General features: G+C 52.3%; 1 pseudogene; it reads left to right on the forward strand.

Moving 5' to 3' along the window:
• Window positions 1-9,115, forward strand: part of LOC106592180 (junctophilin-3-like) — a 33,772-nt pseudogene that overhangs the window by 22,494 nt on the left and 2,163 nt on the right.

The raw sequence follows: 9,115 nt of genomic DNA on the forward strand, positions 1-9,115 counted from the left end.
TGGTCTAGCTCTGTAATATTGTTCTCATTACATTGTCCTCTTACCTGAGTTAACACAGTGGTCTAGCTGTGTAATATTATTCTCATTATATTGTCCTCTTACCTGAGTTAACACAGTGGTCTAGCTGTGTAATATTATTCTCATTATATTGTCCTCTTACCTGAGTTAACACAGTGGTCTAGCTGTGTAATATTATTCTCATTATATTGTCCTCTTACCTGAGTTAACACAGTGGTCTAGCTGTGTAATATTATTATCATTATAGTGTCCTCTTACCTGAGTTAACACAGTGGTCTAGCTGTGTAATATTATTCTCCTTATATTGTCCTCTTACCTGAGTTAACACAGTGGTCTAGCTGTGTAATCCTGATGTACAGTACCAGTCAAAAGTTTTAGAACACCAACTCATTCAAGGATTTTTCTTTATTTTTTAAACTATTTTCTACATTGTAGAATAATAGTCAAGACATCAATACTATGACATAACACATATGGATACATGCAGTAACCAAAAAAGTGTTTAACAAATCAAAATATATTTTAGATTCTTCAAAGTAGCAACCCTTTGCCTTGATGACAGTTTTGCACACTCTTGGCGTTCTCTCAACCAACTTCACCTGGAATGCTTTTCCAACAGTCTTGAAGGAGTTCCCACATATGCTGAGCACTTGTTGGCTGCCTTTTCTTCACTATGCGGTCCAGCTCATCCCAAACCATCTCAATTGGGTTGAGGTCGGGTGATTGTGGAGGCCAGGTCATCTGATGCAGCACCCCATCACTCTCCTTCTTGGTCAAATAGCCCATATACAGCCTGGAGGTGTGTTGGGTCGTTGTCCTGTTGAAAAACAAATGATAGTCCCACTAAGCCCAAACCAGATGGGATGGAGTTTTGCTGCAGAATGCTGTCGTAGCCATGCTGATTAAGTGTGCCTTGAATTCTAAATAAATCACAAACAGTGTCACCAGCAAAGCACCCCCACATCAACACACTTCCTCCTCCATGCTTCACGGTGGGAACCACACAGGCGGAGATCATCCGTTCACCTACACTGCATCTCACAAAGACAAAAATCTCAAATTTTGACTCATCAGACCAAAGGACAGATTTCCACCTGTCTAATGTCCATTGCTCATGTTTCTTGGCCCAAGCAAGTCTTTTCTTCTTATTGGTGTCCTTTAGTAGTGGTTTCTTTGCAGCAATTCGACCATGAAGGCCTGATTCTCGCAGTCTCCTCTGAACAGTTGATGTTGAGATGTGTCTGTTACTTGAACTCTGTGAAGCATTTATTTGGGTTACAATCTGAGGCTGGTAACTCTAATTATCCTCTGCAGCAGAGGTACTCTGGGTCTTCCTTTCCTGTGGCGGTCCTCATGAGAGCCAATTTCATCATAGCACTTGATGGTATTTGTGACTGCACTTTCAAAGCCTTAAAGTAATAGTGGACTGTCATTTCTCTTTGCTTATTTGAGCTGTTCTTGCCATAATATGGACTTGGTCTTTTATCAAATAGGGCTATCTTCTGTATATTACCCTATACCATGTCACAACACAACTGATTGGCTCAAATGCATTTAAAGGAAAGAAATTCCACAAATGAACTTTTAACAAGGCAAACCGTTTAATTGAAATGCATTCCAGGTGACTACCTCATGGAGCTGGTTGAGAGAATGCCAAGAGTGTGCAAAGATGTCATCAAGGCAAAGGGTGGCTACTTTGAAGAATCTCAAATATAAAATATATTTTGATTTGTTTAACAGTTTTTTTGGTTACTACATGATTCCATATGTGTTATTTCATAGTTTTGATGTCTTCACTATTATTCTACAATGTAGAAAATAGTCAAAAAAGAAAGAAATGTCCTGGAATGAGTAGGTGTGTCCAAACTTTAGACTGGTACTGTATGTCTGGTGGATCTCTGCCAAATCACCTCATTCATTGTGCTTTGTCTCCTCCCGCCTGTCTGCCTGTCTGCCTGTCTGTCTGCCTGTCTGTCAGGTCTGGAGTGCCAGCGGCCCAATAAGCACCAGGACAACAAAGACCACGAGATCGTTTCCACGGGAACTGACAGTCCTGAGCTGTGCACCCCGGACACCACGCCTCCCGTGATAACGCCTGACCTCAGCCCAGTCCTGAGCGTCCCCCCCTCACCCCCCGCAGCCCGCCACCCTCTAAACACGGCCACTCCCACCGTCCCAGGAACGCCTGCTTCATGCGGCAGAGCGCTGTGGACGACCACGGAGGAGCAGAGATACAGGTGCTAGTGGAGGGGCGGGGCATGGATCTCCAGAGGGGAGGAGCTAACAACTGGACAGAGGACCTGTATCCAGAACGGGGGGTTCACAGCAGCCGATCCACCACGCCATCTCTACTGGAGGAGCAGGAGGGACAAGTCAACGGCCACGAGCAGGCCCCGTCCAACCACAAACCGAGGGAGAAGTCCCGGGAGCACACTTCCTCTTCCTATAGGTTGTGGGAGCACTCCTCCTCCTCGTACAACCAGAAGCCCTCAAAGCACACTTCATCCAATCACAAGTCGAGGGAGTACATGCCATCCAATCACAAAACATGGGATCATTCCTCCTCCTCCACCAATCACAGGGCCTGTGAGAATGCCTCTTCCAATTATAAGCAGCAGGTGCACATTTCATCCAATCACAAAGCCTTGGAGCATAATCTGTCCAATCACAAGACTTCTGAGCATGCTTCTTCCAATCACAAGTCGTGCCAAGATTATACCTGCTCCAATCACATCCCAAAGGACCATGTCTCGTCAGCCAATCACAACGACCCCCGAGAGCATGTGTACTCCAACCACCATTCCAAGCAACAGCACATCTCATCCAATCACAAGCTTAGCAAGCATGCCTTGCCCGACCCCGGGCTCGACAGCCCCGCAGGGGGCTGGACTGCCGACGGCGCCATGCGGTGGAGCCCTGCCCACTCGCGCCTCACGGACCGAGAGGAGGAGGAGGACAGGCTGGGAGACTACACAGTAGACATGAGGTTCCAGCCTCTGGACTCCGCTACCCAGATGTCCCCTGGCCCGGGCCCCAAAAGCAGGCTGCGCCCGCGGGGCCTGCGGCCGGTCAAGGAGGGCTCCATGGACTCTGTACAGATGCTGGACACTCTGAATGTGGGGGCGGAGCAGGAGGAGTGGCCCCTGCACAGAGACCTCACTCTCTCCCCGCCTCTCAAGTCTCAGCCAATCACCTTGGAGCAGGACGGGGAGCACCTCACCCTCAAATCAAACTCAGTGAGTGATTTATTGGTATCAGATTGATCTGTAAACTGGACCTCAGGTTTTAAATACTGATACTATACTCTTAACTGTAGAATCAGATTGATCTGTAAACTGGACCTCAGGTTTTAAATACTGATACTATACTCTTAACTGTAGAATCAGATTGATCTGTAAACTGGACCTCAGGTTTTAAATACTGATACTATACTCTTAACTGTAGAATGAAGTCTGAGAATTAACACTTTCTCTCTCATCTCTTCTCCTTTCTCGCTCTCTCCTCTCTTCTCCTGTCTCTCTCTCTCCTCTCTTCTCCTGTCTCTCTCTCCCCTCTCCTCTCTCCTCCTGTCTATCTCTCTTCTTTCTCTCTCTCGCTCTTGCTTCTCTATCTCTCTCCTCTCTTCTCCTTTCTCTCTCTCTCTCTCGCTCTCTCCTCTCTCCTACTGTCTCTCTCTCACCTCTCTCCTCTCTCCTCCTGTCTCTCTCCTGTCTCTCTCTCTTCTCTTTCCTCCTGTCTCTCTCCTCTCTCCTCCTGTCTCTCTCGTCTCTCTCTTCTCTCTCCTCCTTTCTCTCTCTCTCCTCTCTCCTACTGTCTCTCTCTCACCTCTCTCCTCTCTCCTCCTGTCTATCTCTCTTCTTTCTCTCTCTCGCTCTTGCTTCTCTATCTCTCTCCTCTCTTCTCCTTTCTCTCTCTCGCTCTCTCCTCTCTCCTACTGTCTCTCTCTCACCTCTCTCCTCTCTCCTCCTGTCTCTCTCCTGTCTCTCTCTCTTCTCTTTCCTCCTGTCTCTCTCCTCTCTCCTCCTGTCTCTCTCGTCTCTCTCTTCTCTCTCCTCCTTTCTCTCTCTCTCCTCTCTCCTACTGTCTCTCTCTCACCTCTCTCCTCTATCCTCCTGTCTCTCTCCTGTCTCTCTCTCTTCTCTTTCCTCCTCTCTCTCCCTCCTCCTGTCTCTCTCTTTTCCTCTCTCCTCCTTTCTCTCTTTCTCCTCTCTCCTCCCTTCTCTCTCTCTCCTCTCTCCTCTCATCTCTCTCTCCTCTCTCCTCTCTCCTCTCATCTCTCTCTCTCCTCTCTCCTCCTGTCTCTCTCCCTCCTCCTTTCTCTCTCTCTCCTCTCTCCTCCTTTCTCTCTCTCTCCTCTCTCCTCCTTTCTCTCTCTCCTCTCTCCTCCCTTCTCTCTCTCCTCTCTCCTCTCATCTCTCTCTCTCCTCTCTCCTCCTGTCTCTCCCCTCTCCTCTCTCCTCCTGTCTCTCTCTTCTCTCTCCTCCTGTCTCTCTCCTCTCTCCTCCTGTTTCTCTCTCTCCTCTCTTCTCCTGTCTCTCTCTCCCCTCTCGTCTCTCCTCCTGTCTATCTCTCTTCTCCTTTCTCTCTCTCGCTCTCTCCTCTCTATCTCTCTCCTCTCTTCTCCTTTATCTCTCTCTCTCGCTCTCTCCTCTCTCCTCTCTCCTACTGTCTCTCTCTCACCTCTCTCCTCTCTCCTCCTGTCTCTCTCCTGTCTCTCTCTCTTCTCTTTCCTCCTGTCTCTCTCCTCTCTCCTCCTGTCTCTCTCCTGTCTCTCTCTTCTCTCTCCTCCTGTCTCTCTCTCTCCTCTCTTCTCCTGTCTCTCTCTCCCCTCTCCTCTCTCCTCCTGTCTATCTCTCTTCTCCTTTCTCTCTCTCGCTCTCTCCTCTCTATCTCTCTCCTCTCTTCTCCTTTCTCTCTCTCTCTCGCTCTCTCCTCTCTCCTCCTGTCTCTCTCCTGTCTCTCTCTCTCCTCTCTCCTCCTGTCTCTCTCCTGTCTCTCTCTCTTCTCTTTCCTCCTGTCTCTCTCCCTCCTCCTGTCTCTCTCTCTCCTCTCTCCTCCTGTCTCTCTCCCTCCTCCTGTCTCTCTCTTTTCCTCTCTCCTCCTTTCTCTCTCTCTCCTCTCTCCTCCTGTCTCTCTCTCTCCTCTCTCCTCCTGTCTATCTCTCTCCTCTCTCCTCCTGTCTATCTCTCTCCTCTCTCCTCCTGTCTCTCTCTCTCCTCTCTCCTCTCATCTCTCTCTCTCCTCTCTCCTCCTTTCTCTCTCTCTCCTCTATCCTCCCTTCTCTCTCTCCTCTCTCCTGTCTCTCTCCCTCCTCCTGTCTCTCTCGCTCCTCTCTCCTCCTGTCTCTCTCCTCTCTCCTCCTGTCTCTCTCTCTCTCTCCTCCTGTCTCTCTCTCTCCTCCTGTCTCTCTCCTCTCTCCTCCTGTCTATCTCTCTCCTCTCTCCTCCTGTCTCTCTCTCTCCTCTCTCCTCTCATCTCTCTCTCTCCTCTCTCCTCCTTTCTCTCTCTCTCCTCTCTCCTCCTTCTCTCTCTCCTCTCTCCTGTCTCTCTCCCTCCTCCTGTCTCTCTCTCTCCTCTCTCCTCCTGTCTCTCTCCTCTCTCCTCCTGTCTCTCTCCTCTCTCCTCCTGTCTCTCTCTCTCCTCCTGTCTCTCTCCTCTCTCCTCCTGTCTATCTCTCTCCTCTCTCCTCCTGTCTCTCTCTCTCCTCTCTCCTCTCCTCCTCTCTCTCTCCTCTCTCCTCCTTTCTCTCTCTCTCCTCTATCCTCCCTTCTCTCTCTCCTCTCTCCTGTCTCTCTCCCTCCTCCTGTCTCTCTCGCTCCTCTCTCCTCCTGTCTCTCTCCTCTCTCCTCCTGTCTCTCTCCTCTCTCCTCCTGTCTCTCTCCCTCCTCCTGTCTCGCTCTCCTCTCTCTCCTGTCTCTCTCCCTCCTCCTGTCTCTCTCGCTCCTCTCTCCTCCTGTCTCTCTCCCTCCTCCTGTCTCGCTCTCCTCTCTCCTCCTGTCTCTCTCGCTCCTCTCTCCTCCTGTCTCTCTCCCTCCTCCTGTCTCGCTCTCCTCTCTTCTCCTGTCTCTCTCCTCTCTCCTCCTGTCTCTCTCCCTCCTCCTGTCTCGCTCTCCTCTCTCCTCCTGTCTCTCTCGCTCCTCTCTCCTCCTGTCTCTCTCCTCCCTCCTCCTGTCTCTCCTCCCTCCTCCTGTCTCTCTCGCTCCTCTCTCCTCCTGTCTCTCTCCTCTCTCCTCCTGTCTCTCTCCTCTCTCCTCCTGTCTCTCTCCCTCCTCCTGTCTCTCTCTCCTCTCTTCTCCTGTCTCTCTCCCTCCTCCTGTCTCGCTCTCCTCTCTTCTCCTGTCTCTCTCCCTCCTCCTGTCTCTCTCGCTCCTCTCTCCTCCTGTCTCTCTCCCTCCTCCTGTCTCTCTCCCTCCTCCTGTCTCTCTCCTCTCTCCTCCTGTCTCGCTCCTCTCTCCTCCTGTCTCTCTCCCTCCTCCTGTCTCGCTCTCCTCTCTTCTCCTGTCTCTCTCCCTCCTCCTGTCTCTCTCCTCTCTTCTCCTGTCTCTCTCCCTCCTCCTGTCTCTCTCTCCTCTCTTCTCCTGTCTCTCTCCCTCTCTCCTCCTGTCTCTCTCCTCTCTCCTCCTGTCTCTCTCCTCTCTCCTCCTCTCTCTCCTCTCTTCTCCTGTCTCTCTCTCCTCCTGTCTCTCTCCTCTCTTCTCCTGTCTCTCTCTTCTCCTGTCTCTCTCCTCTCTCCTCCTGTCTCTCCCTCCTCCTGTCTCTCTCTCCTCTCTCCTCCTCTCTCTCTCCTCTCTCCTCCTGTCTCTCTCCCCTCCTCCTGTCTCTCTCTCCTCTCTCCTCCTGTCTCTCTCCTCTCTCCTCCTGTCTCTCTCCTCTCTCCTCCTGTCTCTCTCTCCTCTCTCCTCCTGTCTCTCTCCTCTCCTCCTGTCTCTCTCCTCCTCTCTCTCTCCTCCTCTCTCTCTCCTCTCTCCTCCTGTCTCTCCTCTCTCCTCCTGTCTCTCCTCTCTCCTCCTGTCTCTCCCTCCTCCTGTCTCTCTCTCCTCTCTTCTCCTGTCTCTCTCCCTCCTCCTGTCTCTCTCCTCTCTCCTCCTGTCTCTCTCCCTCCTCCTGTCTCTCTCCTCTCTCCTCCTGTCTCTCTCCCTCCTCCTGTCTCTCTCTCCTCTCTCCTCCTGTCTCTCTCCTCTCTCCTCCTGTCTCTCCTCTCTCCTCCTGTCTCTCTCCCTCCTCCTGTCTCTCTCCTCTCTCCTCCTGTCTCTCTCCTCTCTCCTCCTGTCTCTCCTCTCTCCTCCTGTCTCTCCTCTCTCCTCCTGTCTCTCTCCCTCCTCCTGTCTCTCTCTCTCTCCTCCTGTCTCTCTCTCTCCTCCTGTCTCTCTCCTCTCTCCTCCTGTCTCTCTCCTCTCTCCTCCTGTCTCTCTCCTCTCTCCTCCTGTCTCTCTCCTCTCTCCTCCTGTCTCTCTCCTCTCTCCTCCTGTCTCTCCTCCTCTCTCCTCCTGTCTCTCTCCTCTCTCCTCCTGTCTCTCTCCCTCTCTCCTCCTGTCTCTCTCCTCTCTCCTCCTGTCTCTCTCTCTCTCCTCCTGTCTCTCTCCTCTCTCCTCCTGTCTCTCCCTCCTCCTGTCTCTCTCTCTCTCTCCTCCTGTCTCTCTCCTCTCTCCTCCTGTCTCTCTCTCCTCTCTCCTCCTGTCTCTCTCCCTCCTCCTGTCTCTCTCCTCTCTCCTCCTGTCTCTCTCCCTCCTCCTGTCTCTCTCCTCTCTCCTCCTGTCTCTCTCTCCTCTCTCCTCCTGTCTCTCTCCCTCCTCCTGTCTCTCTCCTCTCTTCTCCTGTCTCTCTCTCCTCTCTTCTCCTGTCTCTCTCCTCTCTCCTCCTGTCTCTCTCCCTCCTCCTGTCTCTCTCCTCCCTCCTCCTGTCTCTCTCTCCTCTCTCCTCCTGTCTCTCTCCCTCCTCCTGTCTCTCTCCTCTCTTCTCCTGTCTCTCTCCTCTCTTCTCCTGTCTCTCCTCTCTCCTCCTGTCTCTCCTCTCTCCTCCTGTCTCGCTCTCCTCTCTTCTCCTGTCTCTCTCCTCTCTTCTCCTGTCTCTCTCCTCTCTCCTCCTGTCTCTCTCTCTCCTCTCTTCTCCTGTCTCTCCTCCCTCCTCCTGTCTCTCTCCTCTCTCCTCCTGTCTCTCTCCTCTCTTCTCCTGTCTCTCCTCCCTCCTCCTGTCTCTCTCCTCCCTCCTCCTGTCTCTCTCCTCTCTTCTCCTGTCTCTCTCCTCTCTCCTCCTGTCTCTCTCCCTCCTCCTGTCTCTCTCCTCTCTTCTCCTGTCTCTCTCCCTCCTCCTGTCTCTCCCTCTCTCCTCCTGTCTCTCTCCTCTCTCCTCCTGTCTCTCCTCTCCTCCTCCTGTCTCTCTCCTCTCTCTCCTGTCTCTCTCCTCTCTCTCCTGTCTCTCTCTCTCCTCCTGTCTCTCTCCTCTCTCCTCCTGTCTCTCTCCTCTCTCCTCCTGTCTCTCTCCTCTCCTCCTGTCTCTCTCCTCTCTCCTCCTGTCTCTCTCTCTCTCTCCTCCTGTCTCTCTCCCTCTCTCCTCCTGTCTCTCTCCCTCTCTCCTGTCTCTCTCTCTCTCTCTCCTCCTGTCTCTCCTCTCTCTCTCCTGTCTCTCCCTCCTCTCTCTCTCCTGTCTCTCTCCCTCTCTCCTCCTGTCTCTCTCCTCTCTCCTCCTGTCTCTCTCCCTCCTCCTGTCTCTCTCCTCTCTTCTCCTGTCTCTCTCTCCTCTCTTCTCCTGTCTCTCCTCTCTTCTCCTGTCTCTCCCTCCTCTCTTCTCCTGTCTCTCTCTCCTCTCTTCTCCTGTCTCTCTCCTCTCTTCTCCTGTCTCCCCTCCCTCCTCCTGTCTCTCTCCTCTCTCCTCCTGTCTCTCCTCTCTCCTCCTGTCTCTCCCTCTCTCCTCCTGTCTCTCCCTCCTCCTCCTGTCTCTCTCCTCTCTCCTCCTGTCTCTCTCCTCTCTCCTCCTGTCTCTCCTCTCTCCTCCTCTCCCTCTCCTCTCTCCTCCTGTCTCTCCCCTCCCTCCTCCTGTCTCTCTCCTCTCTTCTCCTGTCTCTCCTCTCTTCTCCTGTCTCTCCCTCCTCTCTTCTCCT

Source organism: Salmo salar, chromosome ssa26, assembly GCF_905237065.1.
Source record: "Salmo salar chromosome ssa26, Ssal_v3.1, whole genome shotgun sequence".
Lineage (NCBI taxonomy): Eukaryota > Metazoa > Chordata > Actinopteri > Salmoniformes > Salmonidae > Salmo > Salmo salar.